General features: G+C 56.1%; 1 long non-coding RNA gene across 2 annotated transcripts; it reads left to right on the top strand.

Moving 5' to 3' along the window:
• Window positions 1–1,840: 1,840 nt before the first annotated feature.
• Window positions 1,841–24,938, top strand: LOC112995518 (uncharacterized). 2 transcript variants are annotated; one of them, XR_010391148.1, is made up of 4 exons: window positions 1,841–1,970; window positions 5,672–5,802; window positions 20,762–20,938; window positions 23,995–24,938. It is a non-coding gene; the product is annotated as an uncharacterized LOC112995518 (long non-coding RNA). The 2 variants fall into 2 exon arrangements; XR_003262201.2 differs by lacking the exon at window positions 1,841–1,970 and adding an exon at window positions 4,050–4,155.
• Window positions 24,939–25,449: the final 511 nt, after the last annotated feature.

Raw genomic sequence — 25,449 nt, 5'->3', positions numbered from 1 at the left:
TGTCCTTGCTTCCACTGCTGTGTCTGGAAAGATCTTGCGGAGCCTCAGAAGCATTTAGGGCCCATTGATCCTGCGCGACTCCGTACTTCCCCAGTGTCTCAGTGATGCCAACAGCCCCGATGCTCTTGGATCCGAGATACTGATCTCAAGCGGGAAGCTTGAGAGTTTTAGGCCTGATCCTGCCCTGACTCCAGAGCAATCCCACTAAATCCAGCAGAGCATTTCCAGCTGCAGAGCAGACCTTCTTTAAAGGGGGAATCTCTTGCAAATCACCGTGTCTGATCCCTGCTCTGAGCAGGGTCTCATAGAAGGACAAAACCTTCATGTTGCATGGCTCTTCTTTGTGATGGGGGAGGTATAATTATTTGACTGGCAAGAATCAGCTTTGCTTAAAACTTGAGATGAATTAATGTTATAAACTGCCTTGGCTTTTTGGTTGCAATCAAATGTGGCATCAGCTTAGCACCTATATTCTTCAGGGGGTGGGAATCCTGACCTGTCTTGAGGCAGGGTGTGAACTTGATTTAAAAGGCATCTCTTTCTTTTTTTTCTCTGCTCCATGTAACCCTTATTGATGCTGTGGGAAGCACTGGGCTGCTTTGCCTGCCTGGAAGCGTAGGGGCAGAGGAGAGGACGGGGTGTGTGAGGCTGTGCTGGATATTTTGGAGAATGATGAGAAGAGCCCATGTAAAACCTAGCTCAGGGCAGACCCATGTCCTTGAGGTCGGGGTGCTCACAGTGATATTGGCCTCTCTTGGAAGCGATTCCCCTTCTGGCACAAGGTCTGGATGGGAAAGGGCTGCACGGGGCTTGTGTAGGTATCTGCAAGAGGAGGCTGGGCCGGGAGGCCTCAGGCAGTGATGGGGATTGAGATGTACAGATAGTCCCCGGCCGGCTGCAGGGCAATTGGCTCCCTGGTCCAGTCTCTTCCAAGCTGCTGTTCGCTGAGCCAAGGCTGACAATGTATCTCAGGAAACCTGAACAATATATCTGCTGCAAACGCATAAATCATCCCGCGTCCTGTCTACCTGAGCCCCGGCTCTCCTGCCGCCCCGCTGCGCGGCGGGCGCTGCTCCGGCTTTGTCCTGAGCCGTGCGGAGCCGGGGACACGCTGACAGCCCGCATTCAGCGAGCACCAGCGGCAGGGGGGGGTTCGTTAGCAGCCACCGGGAGCTAATGATTCCAATGATTAGTGCACGGAGGACAAGCAGCTGCTATCGACTCCAGCCGGGGCGCTGCCATTGTTTGAGCACGTTGTTTTTCAGCTGCTGCCTGCGGAGACGGTTCTGGCCTGGCCAATGTCAGCCCTGCCGGGGCCGCGGCGAAAGGGCACGTCGATGCAGTGCTTTCCAGAAGCTGTGCATGCAGAGCAGGGGTGGCAAAAGTCTTCCTCAGCTCTTCCTTGAAATTGCCCCCCACCCGCCTTAGGCCTGGCTTTTTTTGGTGAAAGTGCTGGCCCTCCCCTGGGGATGGGAGAGCCTGCCCAGGCTTGTCGAATGTCTCTTCTCGCCTGCCCTGCGCTGCAAGCACGGGTGGCCTCGGGGCTGGCGTCTGCGATGCTGGGGCTGAAGCGGGGTGGCAAGGCTGGTGTGGCTGTGCCTGGTGCGCAAGAGCACAAGATCCCCAAAATGACTTTTTTTCCACCCCCTAAAGTGTGGGGAGGCGATAGCTGATAGTGCCAAGGAGCCTTCCACCCGCTTGGAGGCCAGGCCTACGGACTTGTCTGGAAAAATCAGCCTGCGCTGGCTCTGGCTGCCCTTGTGAAGTGAACTTTGTGCGTGTTGGAAGGAGGTTTTGTTTGCTGGGCCAGGGAAAGTGAAACATAATCTGGAAAGTAGAGCTGGAGCCCAGCTCGCCCGCAATGCTGCGCATGTAACGCGCAGAGGAGCAGAACTGGATCCTAACCCTGGTCCTTGAAGCCTCCGCAGGTTCGAGCAGCTCCCCGGCTTGAGCGGAGCAGCCCTGCACAGGTGTGTTGCTGTAACCCTGCACGTGCCATCGTGGGGCTGGTGGGTGGGCACGATGTGCTGACCTGGAAGGGCTCCGGGAAGGCTCCTCTCCCCAGTAGACTAAGGAGACACTTAATATGGGGAGGCAGCGGGTGCTGTGCTTGACTACTGTGGGCTCTTAACACCTCCTGGAGCATCTGGTCAGGGACACCGCTGGGGACTGGACATTGCGGTGGGGGATGTTGGAGCTGGTCCATCAGTCAATCCCTGCCTTGTGCAGAGGTGTAACAGACACCAGTACGGCATATACTGTGCAGTGTGTGTGTCTGTGGATATAATATTTATTTAGGTGTTGAAGGTGAAATGAATCTGTGCTGTTTCCCTCTGGGTTGGCCTTTACCTGCTTCCCCAGCTGAAAGCTGACACTGTGCTTCTCCAGAGCACGGGAACCTCCTCCTGGCAAGGTGGGCGGATGTTTCGCTTCCTTTAGGGGAGAGGCCCTTACCCATTGCTCCCTTCTACCCATCCTTCTGCTCCGCCGAGGGGGTCTGCTGTGCCAGAGACAACTCCCAGCTCTGGATGCTGCTGGGTGGCTGAGCGTGGCTTGTGTGCAAATTCCCTCGTTCCTGCGCAGCTCCAGGGAGGGAGAGCATCTGGGATCTCTGCCTGTGGCCACCCAGGCTGGAGAGGCTCACGACAGGGATGCTGGCCACATGGCCATCGTGCGGTGACGGGTCCCAACTCGGACTGCTTTTGCCTCGCTTTCCAAAGAGGTGGCCAGCCAGTGCTGCCGAGAGCTGCCTGGCTGGGATGTGGCTGCTCTGCCCCTTTCCCTTGTTTTTCCTGGCTCTGTTTTGGATACCGGTGGGTGGCTTTGGACAGAAACCTGCCCGGCCCACAGCAGCCTTAGAAATGCTTCCTATGTGGCTGATAAAAAAGCAGACTGGAACCTGAATTAGCTGCTTCCAGAATGGCAGGCGCATCACCAGGGAGTCAGCTGGACCTGGCAGCTCCGGGATGCCAGCCTGGCTGTGGGGCTGGCGACGGAGGCGGGCGGCTGCTCGCTCCGCTGGTGCAGGAGAAGCTGGGAGCAAGGCATGAGGTTCAGCAGTGGTCACCAGCAGCATCCTCTGTGGGAAAGCTCTACCTTGACCTCTTAATCTTGACCCTTGCCTGCCTGGCTGCTTGCAAGGCCCCTAAGCAAAGATTATCCCTCATGTGGTAATGCAAGCACACTTGGACGAGTGGACAAATTTCTTCATAAATCACTTTTTTAACCAAAAAAAGGGAAGAGGAGGGGAGGGGGGGGAAAAACCCAACCTTTGTCTTGGTGGCTTGTCATGCTTGCCTTTAATTGACAGACCTTGTTATTAATGTTTTCCAGCCGCCTCTCATCCAGGGCTCAAACCTCCCTTTTAAAGTCCTGTCATGTTAAAAATTGACGTGTGTTGACTTTGGCCTGGGAGAACCTGGGCCCTGGCTGTAGGTAGGAACTGCGTGTGTTTAGTCTGGCTTACATTTTATTTTCCCCTTTCATCAAATTAGTTCAGCTGTATTTTTTTCTGGAGGAAAGAAAAGAAAAGAAAAACTGTTTGACAAACTGAGGCTCTGGGTTAGAATTGCAGCATTGCGTTAAAACAACAAAAAATAGCTTACAAATGCGGTCCGAGGCGGGCTGGGGTGGAGATGGGGCCACCGGCGCAGGGGCAGGAAAAGCCGCTGCGAGTAAACAGGGTCTCTGAGGAGGAGCGCAGCGGTTCCCCTCGCAGCCCCCGCTGTTTGTTTGTTTAATTTATTCCAGTTAGGGTAGTTGCAGTCAGCCTGGCTAAAATTAGTGCTGGATCAGGTTTTTTCCTCCTGCTCTTGCAGCTCGCTCCAGCGCTGCTGTGGGCAGCGGGCACCTGGCACGTCCCGCCCGGGCTGCCTGCGTGGCCGGCTGGCTGCTCGCCGGGCGCAGGGGAGCTGGCGAACTCGCTGTCTCGCAGAGTGACGGGCACCGGGGGGGGAAGGAAACCAGTGTGTTTTATTCTGAGCTGCCCCTCTAAGCGTGTGCGTTAGTAAAGTCTCTTGTCCCTCCTGTTTGCCAGTTCTTCCTCTGTATTTGCACCACCTTAGACACCGCAGTACCTGCCCGCGACTGTGGGCGTGCGTCCTGCGGCATCCGGCAACCCCTGTTCCCGGGCTGTGACCTCTTTGGCTCAGCCAGGTACGTGCTGCAAGCCCAGAAGGGCGGCTGACGGCTGAGCTGGGGCTGGAAAGCGGGGGGAGTCCTGCTTTTTGCTTTTTTCATGGCAAGGGAGCATTTCTGTGTGCTGGGGAAAAAGGTTTGTCCTGGTTCCCGGGGCTCCTTGTGGTGTTTCCCAAGGTGCTTCGGGGGTTAAATGCACCTGGCATTTCAGTGCTGCTGATCTGACCCATAGCAGCTTCGCCCCCTCCCCAAGTCAGTGAAGGCCAGTGAAGTGCCAGCCACTGTTTTGGTGCCAAATAGAAAGAAAATCATGAAACGTCTGGTAGCTAATAACGTGTTCATGTCGTCGTCCTGCCTGCTTGTACTTGAACCCTGTGTGGCTCTGCCTGGGGGAGATGAGAGATCCCATCACAGAGCCCCGAGCTGGAAAGAGCAATGGAAAAACCCTGGTGGCTGGCAACCTCGGGAGGCTGCAGCCCGGGTGCCACCGTCCCTGCGGCCGTGCAGGCAGAGCCACTGGCACAGGGCTGCAGCGTGGGCGAGGAGGGGCCCTGCTCGCGGTGCGGTGGCATGTCCCTGCACCTCCCTCGGGGCTCCCCTGCCCCTGCGGTGCCTGTGCCTGTTTCCGGGGACGGGGCTGGGATTCACCCCTGGAGGAGCAATGTGGGGCTCGGCACTGGCTGCTCCGTCGGGCGCTGGGCGCCCACCCAGTGTCGGCGCGTCTGCAGGGTGACCCGCACGCCTGGACAGCGTGGAAGTGGAAACTGGGGAGTGACAGGGCCTGTTTTGTGCCTTATGGCGGGATGCAAACGGGTCCCCTCAGCCCTATCTGGCACCCACGGGACCGCCGTGCCCTTGGGTGTCACTGCGAGGTGGTGCCAGGGTCCCTGCTGGAGCTGTCATTAAGCATTGCACCGGTCCCTGGGGAAGGGTGGGGCGATCCGGCCCCGAGGCCTCTTCTTCCCGCAGCCTCGGTCCCTTTCCGAACGCCCGGCTGGGTGCTGCACCCGTGCCTGTGAGGACTGAGCCCCTGGCAGAGGGGTGAAATATTTTCTGACAGCTACTTTTGTAACATTAGCGAAATCAAAGCAAAATGTGTCAAAATTCCCATTAAGACACATTTAACTTCCCTTGTTTCAAGACAAAGTGTCTTTGCCTGGAGGCAGGTTTCGCGTTTGCTGCGGAGGCCGTGGGAGACTATTGGATTACAGGGCAGTGCAGAGCCAGATTTTGCTCTCTTCAGGGTAAGGGCTTTTTCTAATCAGAATCAGTTTAATTCTGTCATCTGAATTATTAGTTTGGCTCCATTTCTGGCCTGGGCAGGAAGGAGGCGAGGGAAAGGAGGTGGCGAGACGGCCAGAGCCCCCAAACGGCCCAACGCCTCCATGTCTGGGTCCTCCTCTCTGCGTTAGGAAAATCCCATCTTTGTACTTTTGATGACAAGACTTTGATGAAGGCTTCTAAGGGCTTCACAGCTATGGATAAAGCCTCATAGCGCAGCTCTGCCACACATGAGAACTATCCTAACTTACAGGTGGGGAAACTGAGGCACAGGGCAGTGACCATCTGCCTCTCCTGAAGCCCTGTGGACCCTTCATGGTGAGGAAGAGGAGGCAATGAGGAGCTGAATTTCTGTGAATGCTGGGCTGCCCTCACCTCACTGAGGTAAGATGAATTTCTTGTTAAACAAAGGAAATGGCAAAATCCCTCCTTTCTTCCTGGACAAAACAGTATCTCCGCATCCTGGCTCACGTATCAGGGGATGCTGCTTGGCCCTTACCACATCCTTGCTGTGAAAAGGATATACTTTTCCCTTTTTCCCCCCATCCTTGGGGAAAAAAAATCAAAGGCAATGTTTTCGCTATTATTTCTCCAATATCCTCACTGCTGGTGTTGTGTACTCACTGTCTGATCCCTGTTTCCAAGCGGATGTGGATGCTTGTGCTCAGGACACACAGTCCTGCTGCCTTCAGCCCACAGCCCCCCGCAAAGAGCAGCTTTGCTGTTCCACCTGCTCGAGGGGCACCAGCCTGCACCGGGCGGCAGTAGCAATAAGTAATAACTGATCATTAGTGCACGTTGCTGATGGCCTTGTAGGGTGAGTGCGATGGGGAGGGGACATCAGCGCTTGATCCTGGGGAGAACAGTCAGCTCTTGTGCCTGGATGTTCCCAGGTGGTTTTTCAAAACTAGGAGGAAGCTGGTAATACGATGACCTTATTTTTCTCTTATCTGTGCAGCCCAGGGGAAAGGGGAGCCTCATTGAACCTGCGAGCTTGATATCTGCTTGACCAAAGGTGGCATCATCTTAAAATCAGGATGGATGTAGCTTGTGGGCAATGCAGGATGGGATTAGCCAGGCCACAAAGGTGCAGATGATGAGACTGAGGCTTACAGGAGCAGGTAAAGGCTCCAGCAAGTCCCATTTAGGAAGGGTAAACAAATACCCTGGCAAGGGCTCTGAAGGGGCCACATGCACCTAGAGTGGGGTGAGCCCAGGTCTTGGAGTTGTGTGGGCATGTGTAGGCAGTGCTTACAGCTGGATTTGTCCCTGCAAAATAGTGGGAGGCAGAAATAAGGTGGCAGATGAACTTGGTGCTTGATATGAATGTGTGGGAGTTCAGACCCCACCTGGGAAAGAGAAAAGGGGAGCTCTCCAGATGCCCCTAAGGAAAGGAGTGCCTTGAGGAGAGGGCTGTGCCAGGCAACTGTGGGTTAGGGCTGTTCCTGGTGTCCCCAGCTGAGCTGCCCAGGCCTGTGCACCAGGCTGTGCGGAGCGAGCAGAGCCATGGCTTGCAGGAAGGCAGATAATCTGGTGGCCAGGCAGACTGAGGATTCACTGGCAATGAGTAGACTTAGGAGACCCTGATTTTCTTCAGCAACGAGCTGCTTTGCTGTTCCTGTGCTGCTAACATTCATCTGCTGTTCCTGGGCTGCTAGCATCCATCCTGCTGCCAGAGTACTGACTGCTGCTGAACAGCCCTTTTAGACCAAGGGACTGAAAAATGTGGTGTAATCCTCGACCATGTGGAGACTAGCTCCTCATGCTTGTTTACTTTGGGGTGAGTGGCAATTTCCTATCCCATGGCAACGAGACACCCATGCTTAAACTTTGCCTTCCAGTTGTGCTCAGCCCATGGCAGTTTAGGGAGGTCTGAGCCTGGGTAGGGCTAAGAAGTGTTGGTGGAGCTGGGGAAAAAGGAAGAGTTAGAAAAGACCTGGTGAGTCCTTAGCAGAACTACCACTGAGTTGTGTATTACCAGGTTTTTATAAGGCATCTTAAACTTCCCTGTGTCATGTGGTACCAGAGAGAGACACAGTTAGCATGTGAAGTGTCTTCAGCCTGTTGGATTTGGAGACAGGTGAGCTGCTTGTTCCCTGGTTGAACCTGTCCATGGATGGGAGCAGGGAAATCTGGCGCAGGGCAGCAGAGTGACGGGATCAGCTTTGGGACTGGCTCATTTGTAGCTTGGGACTGGCCTTGCATTAGTCAGTGTGGGGGGGTCCCTTACATGGCAGAGCTGAGGTCCAAGGGGAACAGATGTAATGATTTGGGCTTGGTTCTGTGCTGGCATGATCAATGCAGAGTACTGGGAGCAATGGAGATGCCCTTGCTGGCTTTACGCTGTCTGCCTGGAGCTGGACGTGTCCATTCAGTGCTGATGGCCATGCTTGTGGAGTACCAGTCCTGCACCGCAGGGCAGACAGGCACTGCCCTGGGGTCTTTTGCAAGAGGTGTTCTCTGCTCAGTGTTTCTGACATTATCTGATCCCCATTGTCAAGTGCAGGCTGAAAACATTCCCAATGCTTTCATTTTTAGCCACTTAGGCTCTGAGCAGCTTTGAAGCCTTGGCTTCATGCCTGGCACAGCCTACATGTTGTGTCTGGCCCCTGCAAGGGGAGGCTCTGCAGCAACACCTCCAGGAGCTTTCAAAGCTCTTGTGTCTGTCTGTGAATGGGCGCCCACCTTGGCATGGCAGTTTTGTCTTTCTCTGCATGTTGGTGAGATGGGGTGCTTAGCACAACAGCTTGTGCCAAATGCAACCTCCTAACTCTTCACATGCAAATCACATGCAAGAACCATGGTTTGTACTTTGAATGGGACTGGCCTGTCGTCTTGATCCTTTCCTGGTGGCTAGTTTTAGCCTATAGAGTCCTTTAGGTCCTTTGGACGCTCTAATCAGAGATTATCTCTCTCCTCCTAAGTCAGGAGCTGATAGCTGCATGTCTGAGTCCAGGAATACAGTGAACCTGGAGTCCTCTTCCCTCCATCTGATGGAGTCAACTTGCTGGGTCTTTCATGAGGTCCAAAAATTTGCCAGAGAATTGTTTCTTTAGTAGAGAAACTACTGAGATGTGTTAACAGTATGTCTGTTTGCATTTGGGATTGTGCTGTGTGCTTTAAGACTGTTTGAAGCTGTGAGATGTGATGCTCATGTGTTGATGCTGAGAATTGCTGTTTTATTGAGCCACTGCTGTGGGCTCCTACCGTGGAGCTGCTGGTGCTGGATGTCTGGGACAGGCACAAGATACCAGCCAGGTTGGTGCCTCTTTGCAGACCATCTCCTTCACTGGTGTCTGCCACTCGCCAGCCCAGTCTCTGCATCTTGGACTCACTTTTCCTTTGCTTCTAGAAGGAGGCTGAGGGGATGGAAGGTGGAGTTAGACTCAGGATGTAGAAGCTTGCAGACTGCTTGCATAAGCCACGTGGGCACCAAACCTGCATTCTGGAGATGATGCTTCCCAGGGTTATCAGCTGGGACAGCTGCGGCAGCCACCCTCAACAGCTGGCCAACACTGGTTGCTGTTTAGCAGCGCTCCTTCCCCCAAGGAGGTTGGTGTTACCTCAGGCCCCAACTTGCAGCTATTCCTTGTGAGCTTATGCTCTCTGCAACTCCTGTCCAGGTGTTGAAGTGCTCTGTCGTGCACCCATGGGAGAATAGACCTTATCCCTGCTGGTCTGGTGGAGACCTGTGAGCAAGCCTGCTGTGCTGCTTTGCATCCAAAGCTGACTGGTGCCTGCTCCCCTCACCCCAGGGTGCCTCACCAAAATAGCTGCTATGGAAAGAGGTTTGTTTGACTTTTTTCCCCTTTTCTTTCTTTCTTTTTTTCCTGTGCTCAGACTTCCCCAGACCTCCTCGGAAGGCTCTGGCATATCATCCTACAGATGTGGCATAGAAGCCCTGGTTGCAAAATATATCCGGCATGGCAGTTGGTAGTGTTGTGCAATCTCCATCAACTTACGGAAACCACTGTGAGATACTATTAAAGAGAGACTCCAGCCCCATCCATCACTCCAGCCGCAGTCACGTGTCCAGCTGTCAGGCAGAAGGGCACATGCAGACAGCACAGGGCTGTAGACACCAGGAGAGGTTTCCCTTGCAGTAGGTACTCTTGTGTGTGGGCAGATAGGACGGGAACTCTCCTGATGCCGTTTGCAGCTCAGATTGGCTCTGTTATGTTTCCATTTATGTTCTACCACTAAATATTCCTCTTCAGTTCTCTCAGTGCTGCTGCTTTTATGCCACTGCTCAGAATCTGGGTAATTGTGGATAGCCATGTAAAGCCCAGGAGGGAAGCATGGCACAGAGTGACTAAAGTAGCTGGGATGAACCAGATCTGGGGCTGGGACAGAATAAATGTGAAAGCTGCAATTCAGATCTTAACATATGCTTCCTCATTGCCAAACCCACCAGAGACCTTTCTGCAGGCTCCATGCTCCAGGCTGTTACGAAAGCTGGTGGTTGGTGAGGCAGGAGATGCCAGAGGTGAGGTGTGCTTGGCCAGACCATCCTTGCATGGGATGGTCCCTGCTATGATGTCTGATGCTGGGACATGCATACAAGAAGGAGCTGCAGCAGCCATAGACCCCAGGTATCTCCCTTGCGGGTGAAGGATATGGTGCAAGTCAGATGATGTACGGACTCAAGGCTGGAGGAAGACGGGAGATTGCAGGCCTTGCCTAGGACAAGGGGATCCAGGCTGTTCCTGTGTGCCTAGCTGGCTTTTTTCAACTAAAGGGAAACCTTTGGCTGTCAACACCAAATGGGAAGCAGAGCTCTACAAGTTCAGCTCCATGGTGATTGCCCATGGGGCACATGTGCAGAGAGGCTCCTGAAGGCAACGCTTGGGTTGGTGCTGGGACATTCTCCTTGTGTCCTGCAGGTCTTGCCAGTCATTGTCCCAAATAAGCAGGACCTTGGCTGCAAGGGGGCCACTTGTGCAACAGCTCAGGTGTCTTCTGGGCTGGCAACAACAGTGTAGCCAAAATGGTGGGGCCACAGGGATGGCCTGGGCAAGGGGGGACAGCACAAGGGCCTCGCCATGCCCTCCCTGTGTTTGGGACATGTACCCCCCATCTCAACAGCTGGGCAGGCACCAGGAAGGGACATGGTGCTGGTGCAAGAAGCCATTGCTAACAAACCCTGCTTGGCACTGCAGGCGCTTTCCCGCAGTGACTTGATCACACCTTGTTGTACAGCACCTCCTGGCCCAGCTTGCCCTCTCCTCCTGAGTCACTTCTCGCCTGTCTCGGCCTCTGCAGACATATTAAATCCCTGCACTCTGCCCAGGTGAAATTGCTGCTGCTCCATTACTCTACTGTCAGCATCCGTTACACTTGTGAGAATCAGGCTCCAAATCAGAAAATAATAAAGATGATATGAGCAGAGGGGAGAGAAGATTAAAAAACCTGTTTAAAGAGCTTTTTGGTCCCCGTGCTGTTTATTGCACATCATGGGTTTGGGTTATTTTTGTTGTCACTGAAGTTGGGCTTTTAATTTTCCTCTAACCATGAAGTGACTGGCTTGCAATTTCCCTATAGCTCTGAGGATTAAAAAGGCTTTTTTTTTCTTTTTAAGTACCTGTTGGTCCCCAAGATCAGCTATTGATAAAACCACTGCCTGTTGAAGTGCCAGTTAAATCTTTTATTTGCCCAGACCACAGTCATGACAGGCACTGGGTCAAACCCTGAGGCTGAGCCAAACTCCCAGCAGCAGTGATGGGGCTGGCTGGCGGTGCATTGCTTTGCTGGGTTGTGGTGGGGAAACGCTGGGCAAAGCACTTACGTTATGCCAGGGAGCAGCCGGGGAGGGTTTGGGATCTCAGTCCTGGGCTAGTTCTCCACTCTCCTTGTGATCTTGCTGTAATTCTTGCATTTATCTGGTGCAGTTTTTTAGACCTGATTTATTTTCCAGGGTGCTTTGGTCAATTTTCACCCTTAATGTCTTTGGCTAATGAGCCTGCCGAATTTTGCAGAATGGTTTTCATGCCCTGACACGTTTGTGCTGTGAGCTGGCAGTGCTATAAAGGGAAGGTATTTAAGTCCTCTGGCTAAAAATGCTGTCTTCTCCACACCCCCCGCCAAATATTTTATCTGTTACGTTTTTTTCTTTTTAATTAATGGGTAATTTGTGTCAATGTAAAGTTGCATATGTGAAGCCTGTGAGCCATGGGGTGGGGTGAGCAGTGCCACGTGCCTGTACTGGTGCCACTGGCAGGCAAGACTACCTGGGCTGCCTTGTTTTAATTGTAGGTCTTGGCAGAGTTTTGACCAAGGCGAATATGGGAGCTGTCACCTAACAGCTCTCCCTGCAGTGCTGGGGATGGCCGTCCTCCGGCTGGCACGGCCTTGGGGCTTGGTCTTGGAGGTGCTGGCTGGGATGGACTGCAGGAGGCCCCCAGCCTGGCCTAGAGCAGCTCAGCTCTGGCTTTGACTGGCCATGTCTTGGTGCTGCACCCCCTGCCCCCCCCCCCCCCCAAAAATAAAAGGATGGGGACTCCCTCACTGCCCTGGAGACCCGGCCTCTTGCTGAAGAAGGAGCCAGTTGGGATGAGCACAGCCCTGCGTGCAGCTCCTTTGGCCCTGTCTCCGGGCACAGGACCTCTGGATAAGGTGGTGCAGCAAATGCGTCGGTGTGCAGGCCTGATGGGGGTGGATGGGCACACCGTCCTGGCCTCCCTGCACAGGAGAGCTGCTGGGATGACTGATGCGTGTCTCTGCGGTGGGGTTACTGCCCCAAGCTGCGCGTGCGGCTGTACCTGCCCCCTGCATGCACGCAAAGGGAATCAGAGCGTGCAGACCCGCCTCTGAAGCTGCTGCATTGCTTTGGTTTGCTGTTACTGCTCTCTCCATCCCACTCCCCAGGGGTTAGTGTGGGCAGAGCCCTGCCACCTTCCCCAGGGCAGAGGGGCCGCCTGGGTTTGTGGGAGCTGGAGATGTGCCCCAGTGCATCCCCACTGACCACATGCCGCCGCAATGCAGGGCTGCGCTGGCAGCCCCAGCAGCGCTCGCTGCCACGGGCTGTGGCAGTGGGAGGAGAGCAGAGCCCTGCCTTTCCTCCTGGTCTGTCCACTTCCCTGTCTCCACCTTGGAGGGAGCCTGGTCTGGGACTGCCCCACAGACGGGTTGCACCAGCACAAGAGGTGTAATGGGTTGAAAAAAATTCTTTTAAATCCACATATTTTTAAAGAAAACTCCAAGCTGAGCTTTCCCAGCTGGAGGGTAGGGGACGGTTGCTTTGTAATCACTCCCAGCTTACTGTTGAAAACATCTTGGTCAGATTTTTATCAGCGCCTGAACAGGAACAGCCTTGAAGGACTGTCTCTGGGGAGATTAGGTGGTTGCCTGGTACAGCGTGAGCTGCTCCTGCCTGTCCGGCTGAGATGCGTTTCAAGTGACACTGATTTGGCTTCTGGCTGGGGACCGGCATCCCTGGTGCTTCAGGACCAAGCCTGGCGGCCGCTGTCCAGGGCGGCTGTGCGGGCCCTGAAGGCTGTTAGCTGCCGGGTGATGCCTGCAGCGGGGTATGGGCGTGCGGTTGGTGCCTGCTCGCGGCTGGGTCCCGGGGAGATATTCCAAGTCCAGCTGAGTTTGTGGGCAGTTGGTGCTTGTGTGAGCTGTGGTGCTTCCTGCTCAAGGCAGGGCTGGGGTACCAGCAGGCAGGTGGGATGAGTTTCCTCATCCCCAAGGAGAGGTGTGGAAGGAGAAGGGTGAGGAGACTCAGGGCCACTGTGCAGGGAAAGAACTGATGTTGGGGATGGGGCTTCAGCTGCCAAGGGTGGGATCTGGCAGGCCCGTGCGAGGAGAGGTCCCTGCGGCAGGGACAGGGTCCAGGCAGGACTGGGGGGTGCAAGGCAAACCGAAGCTGGAAGCGGTGAGATTCAACTGATGGTGGTTTTGAATGGTTTTGGGGGCTCAGGTGGGTCCTAAGGAGGTTACAGCATCCCCTGGGGAAGGTGATTGGAGCTGGGAGAGGATCTGCCCGACAAGAGGAGGATGCTGAAGAGTGAGAAGCTGCAGGTCACAGCTCGCGTGGAGGTATGATGGGGAGGCTGGTGGAGCTGTTCCCCAGGAGCAAGCCTGTGTGTGGGGCTGGGTGACAGGAGGGGGAGGGATTTGGGGGCTGGAAGAGGAGGGAAACAAGGAGCCGCGCTCCTGCGATGTGGCGAGCCGCAGGCAGCCCCAGGGCGCTCGGCTCCGGGAGCAGCCTGTGGGGATGGACCCTCCGCTCGGCTGGTGCTGCTGCAGGTGAGGTGGGAACACGCTGAGCCATCGCCGTGCAGAGAAGCCGCTCTGGAAAGCCCAGGCCCTGAGCGCGATGGCCCCAGGTGCCAACGCTGTCTCCCGCCGCCTCGGCTCCGCAGCAGCTCCCGTGCCTCCGCGTCCCCTCTCTGGTGGGGCACAGTGGGGCTGAGGCTCTCCCCCACCCACACGTGCTGCCTCGTACGTCCGTATGGAAAGAAACCAAGCCCTTTCCTACAGCGGGAGCGCGACCCAGCAGGGAAGGGGGAGCAAGGCTTGTGCCGGCTGCATGCCAGCTGGGAACTGCTGGTGGCTGGGCCGGGCACTTTGGGGAGTGCTTGGCGTTTCCAGCAAGCTCCCGGCTTGGCTCGGGGGCGCGCGGGAACCGGGCAGGAAGCGTGCAGCGGGGCCGCAGGAAGCCGGCCGCGGAGCCGCCGGTGCTGGCCAGGCTGCCCGGCATTCCTGCGCCGTGGAAACCCGAGTCCCGCTTCCTGCGGCGTGCCTGGAATACCTCCGCTTGGAGGCAGCGTCCCTCAGCTGACCCGGCCGGCCGCGGGAGCCCTCGCCGGGGGACGGGAGCAGAGCGATGCTCGGCAGCCCTCGGTCCTCGGCATGGGCACGGCGCGGCCACGCGGATGCCCTGGGCGAGCACCCAAGCTGCGTTCCCGCGGGCGGCGATCGCCTCCCTGCCCGGGCAGAGGTTGGTTGCTTGGTGCAAACAGGAAGATGGTTACACAATGGAAGATGGTGAGACGAGCCGCAGCCAAAACCCACTGGCTGGCGGCGGAGGTGGATGGCGTGTGTGTTTAAGGTGATCTCCCCGTGGAAGTGAGCAGTGCTGCAAGGCGGTGGTTCGCAGCACTGGAGAGCCAGAGCTTGGTGCAGTCACGCTGGCTGCGGCGGCATGACCCCCGCGGCAGTGCCCCATCCCACCTCCTGACCGAGTGCTCGTCCCATGGCGCCGCGCTCTCCTTGGCCCTGCCATGCCCCAATGTTGGCGGAGGACCCAGCCAGAAAGGCTGGTGTCGTCTCCTCTCCTCCTCCCACAGCCATCGGAGAGGCTGCGGCCTGTTGCCATGCGCCCTCCAGCTGGGATTTTGCCCTTTCCTCCTGCTTTAGGCTCCTGCTGCAGTCCAGCCCAGCAGATGAGGCCCTGGGGTCTCCTTGCACCCCCTGCCCCAGCTGTGCTTTGGGTGGTTCTCCTGTGCTAAGATGCTTGGGCTTTAGCAGGTGAGATCTCAGCTGGTTTGTTTTTTGCTATTTCTTTGTACTTTCCTCCTAGATCCTTGCAGTGCCCCTCGCTTATGCCCACGGGCTGTTTAATGAATCCAGGTGCTATTCGACCAAACCTGGGCTTGGCACTGACCCAACAGCACATCTCTGGGAGCATTTTCCCCTTTGTTTTCTCGCAGATCATCAGGCAAATTCAGTCCTTTGCAAGTCACTAATGCCCAAGTTTATTGGCTTTAACTCTTCCAGCAGAAAGCCTGTCCCACAGCTGTGTCCCACCAGCTTTGTCGGGAGACCAGCGGGGAAGGCTGGCAGCAGGCTTCAAACCGCGTGGGGCTGCCGATGCCCAGGGTGGCTGTCGCTGGTGGCTCCGGGAACTGGGCTGGAAATGGGGCACCGCAGGAGCCACAGCCTGGTCGGGGGCACAACTGCTGCTGGTTTGAATTGGGTCAGAGATGCTGATGGGCTGGTTAACTTGTATCTTCAGGCGTTTGGATTAGCTGTTTTTTCAGGATGTGTTCACTTTATGCGAAGCTGAGTTTTGTCAGTTGTGTTTCTTGTCAGAAAATGGTCTGGAAAAGACCAGGTAACCTCTGGTCAAACACGCTGGGGAAGACGGCCCGTCGGCTGTGGGACAGTCACAGGCCAAGGCCTCTCGTGCAGACGCAGGTCCCATCCCGGATCCTGGGGGCAGAGACCTGGTAGCCTGGAGCTGGCCTTGGATACATGGGTGTTTGGACTAGAGATTTTGTTTTTGCATTTTTAAAACTCGTATCGATGTGTGTTTGTAAGAGCACCTCCCTGGGCTCACACCACCTTTTCCCTCCGGCTTTGGGAATCAGGCACCTGACACAAGGTGCGATGCTGCCGCGCTGGTGGCAGCAAGCGCTGCTCTGTTGCCTTGTTCGTTTTTCTGCAGTGTGCGAGTAAGCCTCTCTCCTGGGGAGAGGAACAGTCCTGGCAGCAGGTCTGGATTGTGCACAGTTTTGTAAGTGGTAGCAGTAGGGGCAGGACAGCCCCAGGAGCAGCGGCAGCATCTGCTGCCAGCCTCAGCATTAAGCTGTGCTGGCACACTTGGGACTGGCAGGGGCAAACTGGTGAAGAGGAAACCCAGCCTGGTAGAGGTGAGGAAAAAAGTCCCCCTTGGCAATCGATTGGATGGAGAAGGAGCGCTGGTGTTGGTGTTTGGAGCTCTGCCATACGCCGGTACGGCACAGAGGCATAAGCGAGCAAGCGAAGCCCTGCAGGGCACAGCAGGGGAAGAGCTGATACACCCAACTAACGTTGCTAAGCCAGGGCAAAGCATTCTGTGGGCCCAGAATTTTTTTTTCTCTTTTATCCCCTATTCTAGTATGATTCTAGCCACACTGGTATATGTAGCATGTCTCTTTGCTGTAGGGTTTTTCCAGAGTAGCTCTACCATGGAGAGGGTCGCTTCAGTTCAGCTTGCAAACTCCAAATATTTTTCCTTTGGAGATCTTGGTGTCTAAGCGAAAGCCTGCTAGCTTAAACCTGGCCTGTCGGCAATTACTTTGCTTTCTTGGCTGCCTTTTGCAAGGGGGCTGGTCCTAGTTTGAAAGCCCGGCTCTACCTGGGAGCTTCCCCGAGCCCCTTTGGCGGGCTCCAGTTGCTCTCCGTGGCACTGGAAAGCGGCTCGTGGGAACCCCGTGTTAGCGTGACACCAGTGTCCGAGGAGGTCAGCTCTCCGCTGCTGCTGCCGTAGGGAGAGGGCAGGTGGGCGATCGCCACGGATTCCCACGGGCTGCTCTCCCGGCTGGGATCGCAGGGCCAGGCGAGGTGCCATGCCGAGCACAGCCTCCGTGCGCACGTCGTGGCGTGCAGAGCGCAAACAGCAGTAATTAGTTACCCAGGCCGCCTCGGAGAGAATAGCAAAGCGGAGCCAGCGGTGTTTCCAGGGAAGGAAATCCCAGCGCTTCGTGAGCTCCAAATAATCCCGGGCAGCACGGAGCAGGAAGCGCTTGTTAGGAAGGAGCAAGGAAACGCAGCCGCTGCCTCTGCCCAAGCAAACTTTTTAGGACCGGAAAGTGGGAGTAGAAAGGCGTAAAAGTGCTTTGAGCTTTCGGAGAGGCTTGCAAGGGGCGAAGGAACAAACATCGGCGCGGCACTCGAGGCGGGGGGAGTGCGTGTGTGCATGCCGTGGAGGGGGATTCAGGGTAGAGCTGCTAATTAAATAAGAAAGGCTCGTCTCCATGCTTGTTAGGTGAACTCAGCAGGGATATTGCAAAACAAATTCCTCCCAGCGAGTGTAATTAGGGGGCCGGAATTCCTCCGGTTCCTGGTCTGGGCCACGGATGCTGCTAAAGCCATCAGGTGGAGACGGGGTGAGGGGGCTCAGGGGACCACGTATGTCCTGTGGAACAACCACCCCCTCCCACTGGGGCAAGGATTTCAAATCAAGGCTCAACGTTTTTTTCACTGATTATTCCAGGGTGGAAAATATGGGTTTAGCGAAACGGGCTCCCTCTCCCGGCCTGGGTCGCATGGCAGATTCCTCCAAGGGGAAGCCTGGAGAGAACAATAGTATCGGGGGTGGAAACAGGACAGTGAGGGGTTTGGGCACAGGTACGGGGAGCTCTAAGTCAACAGGATTTGGGACGTGTCCACTTGTAGCACAACAGTCCTGGCTGGAAACACTACTGTCCTGTCAGCAATCTACCCCATCTTCCCTGCCAGGGGGACCCGGTTCAAACCGCTCCAGATCAGCACTGCCTTCAAGCAACCTATTGCAGCAGGACATTTTGGGGCTTGCTGGCATGCCATGGCACGTATGTGCCGGTGCTGCGTTTGCAGGCGATGGAAGATGCTCATGGGGGATGGTGCATGGGGACACCTCCCTGCCTGGGACCTGGGGACACCAAGTGCCTCTGCAAACACAGGGCCCAAGGATGTTGTGTGCCACGGGATGGGGAGACCGTGGGGCTGGCCGGAGGGGCCAGAGGGCATGGAGGGAGGGTGGTGGGTTGGGAGAGGAAGTGTGGGGGGAGGAGAAAGGGTGAGCCTGGGACCTTAAAGAGCAATTAGTCAAAGCTGAATTGTTTTTCTAAACTCTTAATGAAAACAAAGAGTGGGGCATGGCCCAGATGGTGCCAGGGGATCAAATAAATGTCGCACTCAGGAAGCAGCTGCTACTGGGAATGTTTCCTGCCAGCCCTGCTGCTGCTCACAGCCACTTTTATTATTTGTTATTTTTCAGGACTGCAGCTGGGGTTTCCCTCCAGCTGTGTGGAAATATGCTTATGACTGGGCTGTGCTGGAGAGGTGAAGGGCTGGTCCATGGCCTGTGGTGGTGGGCAGCCCTGGAGCATGCAGGATCCCCTCTAGGTCAGGGTCCTCCCTGCCTGTGCCTTGCTGGGTGCCCTGTTGGTGTCTCTGGCCAGCTTCCTCCATGGCGAACCCTCTGATGGGGCTGTCCTGTCCTTTGGCCTTGGTCCAGCACCTTCCCTGGCTTGTATGATATGTGTCTTTATCTTGTGTAGGGTTTTGTCCGTGTGTAGTGTCTCATCTCTCCGCTGAACCCAAGCATCTGCATGTGGGGATTCAACCTGTCTCTGCTCCCAACCTGTAACCGGCATAAATGAGAAGTCAAGAAATTTGACAAAAGCAAATGCTTCCGAAATCAGTTTTCATCCTCTTGCTGCTTTTTGGAGCAGGGAGGTTTTCGCTACAATTACAAGGGCTAAAAAACCTTGCTTTTTAAAAATACAAACCACAACAAAAAATACAAACCAGAAGTCCCCTGACTCCAACAGCTGGAGACTTGATAAAAGCACCAGAGAGAGCGCCAGGCTCACTAGCTGCGAGTCGGCAGCACGGGCACCGGTGAGCCCAAGTGCTGCAATGAGTAGTGGAGAAGGGACCCTGAGAAGGGCCCTGGGAGGTGACAGCCCTCTGATGGAGCAGTGGTGGCCAGATGCAGGGAGGACAGTGCTCTGTCCCCAGCACTGCTGGGTCTCACCTGCTCCAGCAGCCCCTCTCCTCCCTCCCCGTGAGCACGGGGGGTGCCAGTGTGCTGCTTTGCACAGACGAAGTGTGAAAGGCGAGGCCGTGCCAGCCCCGAGGATCTGCTGCCTTTTCTGAGGCTGAGCTACTTCTGCCTGCACTAATAGCTCTGTCTGTCCCTGCCTCAAGGCTTTGAAATGTGTTGGCCAGCAAAACTTGGCAGAGGTGCAGGGATGGCAAACCTCTGAAAATGCACGCACAGAGTGTCCTCGTGGTAGAGAAAAGAGCCTGTTAGTGCTCCCACGGGGGGAGAGAGGGCAGCACACGCTCAGCCCCTTATTAGACAGCAGTGACTCCATGTAGGTGCCTCACTTCTGTGGCACAAGTGAGCTGGGGGCTGTGCAGGGCTGCTATCCCAGCCCCCGGTGCCCATAAGACACAGGGACCATGGGGGGGCTGGGGTCAGGGGCTGGGTCTGCCTGGGTGTGTGTACGTATGCACATGTGCGCGCTCTTGTCCAGCTGCAATCCCAGCCCCGCACCCTCAGTGCTGGGGGTCTCTTGGCTCAGGGCATGCCCCCACCAAGGTGAACCTGGGTGGCGGGATCGCTTGGGGGAGGCTGGGGTGGGGAAGGAGGCATGCCAGGCTCTACTGATGTGAGAGCTGGACCCTCCCCACGCTGAGAGGACTCCCCTTGGTCTCCCCTCCCAAGCAGCTAAGGGGTGCTGCTCTCATGCTATGTATTCATTTCCTTCTCCTTGCTTTTTCTATGTGGAAAAAACATTTGCAAAATATGCAACGTTATGGTACAGCCTGATCTCTGGAGGGTCTCATTTTTCACCCAGATACTCCTCTGCATGCCCCAACAGCCTGGAGAAAGAGCGCGAAGGGTTTGCCAAGGCTCGTGCCGAGGTGGTGACCAGGCTGGCTTTAATCCCTGGGCTTTCCTGCTTGTCACCCTGGGGTCAAGCTGGCTCTTACGAGAAAGGCTGTGGGCTGCTTCCTGGGGTGCCCCAGCAAGGATGGGGTTGGAAACCTCGGTGCAGGCTGCTGGGGGCTCGGAGGGGAGATGGGTACCCATGTGGCTGGTACGGGGGGACAACACGAGATGCCATGGCTTTGCCCAGCTCTGGGCGAGAGGAAGCTTGCCGTGGCCCGGCTGGAGCAACGAGGCGGGAAACCCTGCATGCCCGGAGGTTGCCCGGCTGCGATTGCCGGGTTTTCACTAGCTCTGGCTGAAGTCACGGCTTCCCTGCCTGTCACAACATGCCCTGGGATTCGCGCTATGTCCTTAGAGCCGTCTGATCTGCTGAAGTCGTAGCTGATCAAAGAGGCAGCTCGCTAGAACAAAATGCTGGGTGACTTCCTCCGGTGATGCACGGGCTGGCCAGGGCAACCACTTAAGGAGTCAAGATACAGGTGAAGAAATATTTTACCTCCTGAGGTTCTCGACTTTTTAAATAGCTGCTTCTGAGGGATAAACTTACAGAGAAGGCCAGGCAACAGCCAAGTGCTAGAGATTTTTCCAAAAGAAGAAAAAAAGATTCTGAAAGATGATCTTGAACTTCTGCTGCTCCCCACACACACATTTTGAAAACCTGAATTCCTGCATTTCCAGGCTCATGAGCAAGCTTGGCTGCTGCAATAATTCAGAGCACATCAATTGCTCATCTCCTGAATGAGCACAAAGCAGAAGCCCAATGGGCTGGTCCAGTTTGATTTTTGCACATCAGTTGGGAGAGGGAAATGATGCCAAAAGAGGGGGCTCCTGCCAGGCAGCCACAACAGCCTCATTCCCTTTGGTCTTACATTTCTTTCAATGAATGTTTCAGTTGTTAATATAGTTTGGTTTTTTTTTTTATCTTTGCTTGGCCAGGGAAGAAAGAGCCAGCTAACTGTGCTTCTCTTGCAGCCGAGAGCAGACCGTGGCAGCTGCGTGACGCAGAGCTGTCCTCCTGCCCGGGGATAAGGAAGCGCACGAATGTGGGAAGATGTTCATCCCGGGTACGTGCTGCAAGCCTGAATTTCTTCTGCTGGCTCCCTGCTGGTCTCAGTGCCACGTTGCTCTGGGGCAGGAGACCCTCAAAAGGTTTGCAAGTCTCTTTTTAGCCTTCTTAATGACTCCGGAGGTTTGCTGGTGGACAGGGACGATGTTGCCATCTTTCCTGTCAGTTGGACTGTCCTCACGGATGGCTGAACCAACCCTGCTGCGATCCTCTGAGAAGGCAGAGAGCAATGGGGGTAGGACAGCTGGGCTCGGAGGGGCCATGGAGGGGTGACCCGTCACCAGCAGTTGGCTGGGTCCAGAGTGTTTGGGCTCTGTCTCAAGGAGTGACGGTATTTGCGCGGGACAGTGCTTGGCCTCACGCAGCCCCCCAGAAGCTCGGGTGGGGGGTTTGGAGCAGCACTCCCGACTGTGACCTTCCTGTGTTGATCGCATGTTAGAGACGCATCCAACTGCTGCAAACAGCATCACTGCTGGCGCACCAGAGTGGGAGGAGACTGGCAGAGAGTGGAAAGTCACCTGGTGATGGGAAGCATTAAAAAGGGCCAAATGGACGGGTGCTCCCCACCCTCCCGCCTGCTGCCTTCCCTCCCTCTGCTCTCTGGAAAAAAAACAGCTCCCCAGGTAGGGGAGGAAGCTGGCAGTGACGATGCACTCCGGATGTCACCGTGAAATCAAAGAGGCTATTTATAGGCAGCTAATTGATTAGGGCGGCCACGGCAGAAGGAAATGACTTTCAGGAGTGACAGAAAACCTCCGTGCCCAGCCAGCTTTGGAGAGGCTGTGGGGAGAGCAGAAAGTCCCCAAACATTCAAATTGCTTTAGGGCCAAGCACTGCAGATGGAAGGGTGGCGTGAGGGAAGGGCTGATCATCAAAATCCCTGACCATGGGCACTGGATCCTGCTCTCGGGCTGTTTGGGTGAGCAGAGCCAGGGCTGGGGTCTCACTCCGTTGGGACTAGATGGTCCATCGTGCTCTCGACAGCCAGGTCCTTTTATGGACCCTGGCCACAGCAGAGCGGGAAAGGACAATCTTGGAAAGAGGTATTTAGCTGGGATAGTGCCTGGCCGAACATGGGGTACGGCCTGGAGATATGTCACCTGTTGTCTGTGGTGTTGACCCGGGAAAGCCCATGGAAACACTGGAGGGTGTTTTCTGCACTGGGGGCAGGAGGCAGGAGCCCTCCTACCATCTTACCTGTAGCCATCTCCCAAGCATCTTTGTGCCTTTCCTGAGCTCCAGGTGGAGGCTTTGCCCCAGAAGGGGCTCTCAGGATTAATTCATTAAGGGCTGTTAAGTAGAATTGATACCAGCCTCTGAAGCCCAGAAACACTAGGGCAGAAGATGTCTTAGAAGTTACTAAATCTTCTCCTAGGTGGGACACTTCTGTTCCTGGCATCTTGAGCTAGACTTGTTCCTAGCAGCCATGACCTGAACTCACTGTTGCTAGCGGACTATTCAAGTCAGAGTGTGTCAGAGCAAAAAGTCGCAGCTTTTCCCAGGAGCATCTCAGAGGCTGCTGTCAATCTCGAGAGCAAACCAGGCCAACACCATGTTCCTCTGATGGGGAAGAGCCCTTTCTTGGGTGATCCTGATGTGAGATACATGCCCAAGGGGACCCGGCCAGCAGCGAGGCAGTCTCTGCCCATGCCCCAGGCGAGTGCACTGAGCTGGTGTGAGCAGCAGGAATCCACTGTCTCAGAGTTTGCTCGTTTGGAAATGGTGCTCTTTTCAACGGTTCTGTTATCAGATGGAGCATTTCCTTCATCAGTGTTAATATCCATGTAGTGAAACAATGAAAGGGCTTCCTATCAGTTCCAAATAGGACGTGAAAAGCTCTCAGCGTTAAGAGTAGAGGATGCTGGAATAGGGCAATGGGAAACGCCTGAGTCACTGAAATGCCTCTTTGATTCCATTAGTCTGATATGTTCAAAAGGGAAGAAGAAAAAAAAAGAGAGAGAGAGTGGAGCTAGTTAATGATCTGAGGGACAGAGGGCAGGAAGGGCCAATGCTTGCAGCACGGTCTCTGTGGGGAAGGAAAGGCACCGAGGGCCGTGCTGGCGGGGGCTTTGGGAAGTGCAGAGTGCAGCAGGGAACTGCAAACTGTGCATTTTGTTCTCGGAGAGAGGGGAGGTGCGAGGGGCGAGTGGAGATATCCTCCCAGCCCCGGCCCAAACCAGCGCCTCTCCTCCTGTGCGCCCGCCGGGACCTGCTTGGCGGTTGCGGTGCTGCGGGAAGGCAGCAGAAAGCCGTGCCTCGGCGGCAGCGAGGGTGGCAGTGGCCAGCCGTGCGCTGCAGAGCACTTTTCCGAGCAGGACGGCCACCCTTTGAAGCAGGCAGAGATCGGTTGTCAGTGTTCGGCCAGCAGCAGCATGGCAGCAGAGTGCTGCTGCCGTGACCAGCATCCATAGCTCTGGGCGACTGACTCCCAGAGCGGGACTGTGGGTGCAGCAATGGGCACCCTACATCCACCTGGATGAACGGGTCTTTGGGGTGAGATGCCCCTTGTCCGGGAAGCTTGCCTGAAAGCTGCCCCTCTGTCCTTCATCTGCAGCCTGTGCCTTTTAGGCCCATCAGTCCTGCCCAGCGGATTAGCTGCAAAAAAAACACTTTTAAATCACCGTGATTTAGAGGGCCCTCCAAGCACCGCGGGCTCAGATGAGAGGAGGGAAAAACAGCTTTGCAAAGCATCCCAGGTCATGAGCCCGCAGCGTGGAGGAGTGACTCTTTTTATTGCCTATCGTCCCGGCGCGGGGAGGATGCGGTCCAGGCACAGGCGCTGCTTGTGCTGGAGACTCGCTTGCTGCCGGGAGCGAGGGGTTTGCTGAGATTGGGCAGCACCTGCTGTCCTCAGGCAGAACGAGCAGTAGATCCCAAACCCGAGACACCCTGGCTTGGAGCAGGGCAGGAGGCCGGGGCAGAGCGGTTGCAGGCTGCTCTTGTCCTGGGAGCCGAAGGTCTCCCTGCCGGTGCCCGCGGCCAGGTGTAAATCTCAAGGCCCCTCTACAAATACACAGGCTGTGACCATGCAATGGGTCAGGGACTGGGAGCAGATTTTTGTTGTTACAGGAAGAGCCAAACTCTGCAAATACTGTGGACATACCTTATTTTATCTGTCTGTCTTGTGAACTGTCCCTAGTCTCCCGAAGGCAAACACCCCAATGGGTGTAACGACGGATGTCTCGCTGTTCTCCCTGCTGAGCGCCTGGTGAAATGAGGTAGAAACTGCAAAGAAAAGCAATTGGGAGAGTGGTGGGAGTCAGACCTGCTGCTTCGTGGTGGTAAGAGTGCGCTGCCCGCAGCAAGGCTCGACGCAGAGCATCTCCAGCTCCCGCGAGGGACAGGGCCGCCCTTTGTGGTGGGCGAGACGAGAGGCGGCCAGAAGCCTGCTGACAGCCGAAGCCGGCCCCGCACGGTGTTGAAAAGCGGAGGGAGGCCGTGCCAGCGCTGGAGAGAGCCCAGCGCAGGGGGGAGTGTGGCCGGGGCAGGTTTGCGCACAAAGGGCCGGCCTGTCTTCACACCTGCAGGGAGGCCGAGCGCTGACAGGTGAGGCGAGGGATTAATGCCACTGACAGAGGCGCATCGCTGGGAGACAGCACAGCAAGGCGCTGCGGATAGAGGCAAGCAGCACGGTGGCAGGTGACGTGCTTGGTCTCCAGCACACAGCAGGGAAGGCAGCTGGGCGGCAGCAAGAACAGGCATGGCCTGGGCGCAGTGAGGGGGGACGAGGCCAGGGACCCCGCGGAGGAGGATGGAGGGGAGCTCAGGCCATCCCAGCTCAGCTGGGCTGCAGTGTGGACAGGAGCCCAAGCCAGGGCTTGAGTAAAGGCTTGGAGAAGCTCTCAGAAAAGGCTGCTCTGCTATTTCCACCTTCACTGAAAGCACAGCAGCCCTGGCCCATCCATCGTGTCTTTCCCAGAATCTGCTGAAGACCCAAATCAGGGATCTGATCCTCCTTGTCAGCATGACTGTGTTTGAACACATCTTCACTGAGGCAAGGTCCCCTCGGCTGCCTACGTCCTGCCCCGCTTGTGTTTACACCCAGGGTTGGAGGCGATCCCTTGGCAGGACTGGGGTCCTGCTGAGAGCCAGCACAGCAAATCCAGGTGGGCCTTCAGCAACGGTTGCTCCCCCATGTTTTGGTGGGTTGTGGCACGGGTCTCTCCTGGGAGCCCATCGCTAGCGCGAAGGGCTGAGCTGTGGCCGCCCTGCCCTTTGCCTGCAAAGTGCACCCAAACACACCGCTGCCTGCGCCAAAGGTGCTGGGGGTGTGAGGCTTGTCCAGCGCTTGGGGTATCCCTGCCTGTGCCCCTGGCTTCCCGAAATCATTCCTTCCCTGCAGGGGGGCAGAGCACTGCCACCTCACTGCAATGGGGACCGCCAGTCCCACAGCAGGGCACTGGGGATGGAGAAATAGGCACATCCACCAGCTAAGGAGCTTGGAAGGGCCTTTGCTTTGGGTGGAGAGGGGCTCTTGGGGCATCGCCGCTCCCTCCGCAGCCACGCAGCAGCGTCTCCGTTGGGCCCTGCGCCCTCCTTCCCCTGTTGTCTGGGGGGCTGCAGGTGTGGGGACGTGTATCCCCCTCGGGTGCCG

The sequence above is a fragment of the Dromaius novaehollandiae genome, chromosome 12 (assembly GCF_036370855.1).
Source record: "Dromaius novaehollandiae isolate bDroNov1 chromosome 12, bDroNov1.hap1, whole genome shotgun sequence".
In the NCBI taxonomy this organism is placed as follows: Eukaryota; Metazoa; Chordata; class Aves; order Casuariiformes; family Dromaiidae; genus Dromaius; species Dromaius novaehollandiae.
Note: the sequence above shows the minus strand (reverse complement) of the source record. Positions and strands in the feature narration are given on the sequence as shown.